This window comes from Cotesia glomerata, linkage group LG1 (genome assembly GCF_020080835.1).
Source record: "Cotesia glomerata isolate CgM1 linkage group LG1, MPM_Cglom_v2.3, whole genome shotgun sequence".
Lineage (NCBI taxonomy): Eukaryota > Metazoa > Arthropoda > Insecta > Hymenoptera > Braconidae > Cotesia > Cotesia glomerata.
The window spans coordinates 14886096-14889652 of record NC_058158.1 but is presented as its reverse complement, the minus strand read 5'-3'; the positions used below and the strand labels follow the sequence as shown (position 1 = coordinate 14889652).

General features: G+C 32.7%; 1 non-coding gene across 1 annotated transcript; it reads left to right on the top strand.

The window, feature by feature from the left end:
- The first annotated feature begins 1662 nt into the window (after positions 1–1662).
- On the top strand, positions 1663–1735 carry Trnat-cgu. Its single transcript has one exon. It is a non-coding gene; the product is annotated as a tRNA-Thr (tRNA).
- The last annotated feature ends 1822 nt before the right edge of the window (positions 1736–3557 follow it).

The window sequence follows — 3557 nt, the reverse complement described above, 5'->3', positions numbered from 1 at the left end:
ACTTGGGCCAAGTTTGTGTAACCTAACCTCGGCCGTTGGATGGTAACCCTAACATGGGCCAAGACTGGATAACCTAGCCTTGGCCAAGCCTAGAGTCACCCTAACTTGGGCCAGGACTGGGCAATCTAGCCTTGGTCAACCCAATGATTACCCGAGCTTGGACTAGAACTGGGTCCCCCAGCCATGGCCATTCAATGGCGATCCAGACTTGGGCCAGGACTGAGCGACCTAGCTTTGGCCGACTCAATGATTACCCGAGCGTTAGCCAAGACTGGGATGCCTAGCCTTGGCCGTTGAATGGCAACCCAGACTTGAGCCAGAATTGGGCAACCTAACTTTGGCCATTCGATGGGAAATTCAAATTTAATTAATCATTAAGTAATAGAATTTGGAACAGTAAATATTTATTACTTAACGAATATTTGATAGCAAATGCTAAAATTGAAAATTTATTATTTCAACAAAACAATTGTATATCGTCAAAATTGATATGGTCTTAAAAAAAAAAATTAAAATATTATAATATGATATTAAAAATATACAAAACGATTTAAAAAGTTTAAAGTTACTTGACTTTTGCTATTTTTTTAAATAAATAAACATTTTTAAAAAATAGATAATTTTCATCAAAACACAATATTAAATAACATAAATTATATAAATAATAAACCGTCACACTCTGTCACCATAGAGATTTAGCTTATATGAATGGTGAGATGTGCGTTAACTTGTCGGTCGTTCGGGGTAGGGGTTAGTGGTCGGTCTGGCAAGCACGCGGCTTGGGTTCGAATCTCGGTTAGGGTAAATGCGATTTTCACTTTATTTCTATAATTAGCGAAAGTTAGGTCTAAATTAAAAGTTAAGTCGTCTAAACTTGCGTTAGCTCTACATCAAAATTGAAATAAATTATTGACAATTAAAAAGTTCCTTTTTTATAATTTCAACTAACAACTACTCATTTTATACAAAATAATTTAACCGTTTCGTAGAATTTTACTATTTTATTTCAGAGAATTCAATTTATTCGAAATTGGGTTCTTAATACTAATTTGGTTTCACATTAAACAATCAAATTCTAAATATATTTTGTAATCTACTTCTTTTAGTAAATTCTATAGTGGTGAATAAGCCTGGGCTTGCTTTAGCTTAAAAACTTGGGCCAGTCTTGGTTATTATGCTTGGGCCAGTCTAGGCAACCAAGCTTGGTACTCTGTTATCACTCCAGACTTCTACCAAGGCTGGGCCAAAGCGGGTTTACAAGCATGGGCCAGAGATAGACAGCATTGCGCCAAGCATGGCCCATATCTGGCCCCGTCGTATTGTCCTGAATGGGTAATAAATTTCGGAAGATTATAAAGAAAACGGCTAAATTGATAATGAATTTAACTTTGACCTTGAATAACTTTTGAATGAGTTGATTAATCGAAAAACGATATCAGAATATTTTTGTAGTGTTCAATTCTTTACAAAAATATTTGATGGAAATTGCAGAGCAATTGATAGTTCATTAGTTACAAAAATCAGAACAAAAAAAAAATTTTTTTCCTGTGTTATTCTTATGGGAAATCGAAAAGTGCGAGGCGGACAACTTTAATATTAATAAGCCAAAAGAGACTTACTCAGTAGAACTTAATAGGTAACTGGAAGGTAGTTACGGACAGTGTCTCAGATAGCTTAACTGGTAGAGCATTTGGCGCGTAACCAAAAGATCCAGGTTCGAGTCCTGGTCTGGGCTGTCTGAATTATTTTTTCAGTTACTGAAAAAGTTACACTGAGTAAAAATAACATCTTTCTCTAACAATAATTGTCGATAAACGAATTTTAATTGTGAATTTCTCCTAAATTTTCTCTGATGGTATGAGACCTCATACCGATAAAATATTATGGTGAAGAAGTAATAATCAAAAATTAGTCATTCTTCAAGAATTTGCATCGAGAGTATTCGGCTTAGAATAATAGTAATAATTATCTATCTTTATCAATAAACACCGATCTTCGAGTCGAATATATATATATATATATATATATATATATATATATATATATATATATATATATATATATATGAGTGTTTCAAAAAAACAAACTATTTTTTTTTTTTTCGAAGAACTTTGAAAATTCTTCAGAGTAATTCTTCTTCCTCTACTTTATTTGCCTAAGCGGGTCTTCTGGTTTGACGTCCTGATTTTTGTGCATTTTTTTGGGATTTTTTTGTAAAGACCAATGAAGAGATAGAACTTTGAACTTTTACTATTTATTTATATATATTTCAAGAGTATACAGTTTACAGTTAAATATTTAGCTAAAAACATTTAGTAGAATTAAAGTTAAGTGGCTTGAAGATACCCGCTTCGAAAAAAATTGATGCTTACTTCTTCCATGATATCAGCTGATTAGCATATCTGAAATAAAAAAACCCGGCGGGGTTTTAATTTGTATACTCAAATACACCGGGTGGACTACGATCAAAAAAAATTTTTAAAAATTGGATTTTTGACAGACTTCGGAACAAAAAAATTCGAATTTCATTTTTTTTGTCAACTTTCTGATACAAAAAAAATAGAAATCAAAAAAATTTTTTTTCGATCGTAGTCCAATCGATGTATTTAAGTATACAGATTAAAACCCCGGCGGGTTTTTTTGTTTCAGATAAGCCAATCAGCTGATATCATGGAGGAAGTGAGCGTCAATTTTTGTCGTGGTGGGTGTCTTCAGACCACTATAACTTTAATTCTAGTGAATGGTTTTAGTTCAAATTTTAACTGTATACGCTTGAAATATCTATAAATAAATGTTTAAAGGTTCAAAGTTCTATCTCCTCATTGGTCTTTACAAAAAAATCCCAAAAAAGTGCACAAAAATCGGAAGTCAAACCAGAATACCCCCTTAACTCAAATAATAATTTTTTTTGGTTTTCATTGTTTCAGCTAATGTATTGGTTATTTATTTTGTTATTTATCAGTACTTACATTTAAATTTGTAATTCATGGTTTTTTTAAGGAATTCACAGTGGTGCATGTTCTTGTGTTCTCGTTGAACAAGCACTAAGAAGAGAGTTGACTTATTTACCATGCCGTCATCACATTATTGAGCTAGTTTTAAGATCCGCATTTGAAACTTATTGGCCTACATCTTCAGGTCCAAATGTTTCGATTTTTACTCGGTTCAAAAACAAATGGAGTGATATTGATCAACAAAAATATACTACTGGGATTTCAGACAGAGAAGTTCAAGAAGCCCTTGCAGATATAAAAGATGAAATCCTAATACTTATTGCTAATTACTTACAAGTAATGTTGATTATGGTTCTTAATTATCTTCAGTTGCGTTTCGTATGTGTCATAATATAAATAATCATTATTATTGTTGTTGTAGATTTCGCAACCAAGAGGAGATTATAAGGAGCTTCTGGACTTAGCTCTGATTTTTTTGGGAGCTTTGCCATCTGACGGAGTAGTTTTTAAATATCCTGGAGCTGTTCATCATGCAAGGTGGATGGCAAAAGCGATTTATAATTTAAAAATATTCATGTTTAGAAATCAGTTAAAGCTAACAAA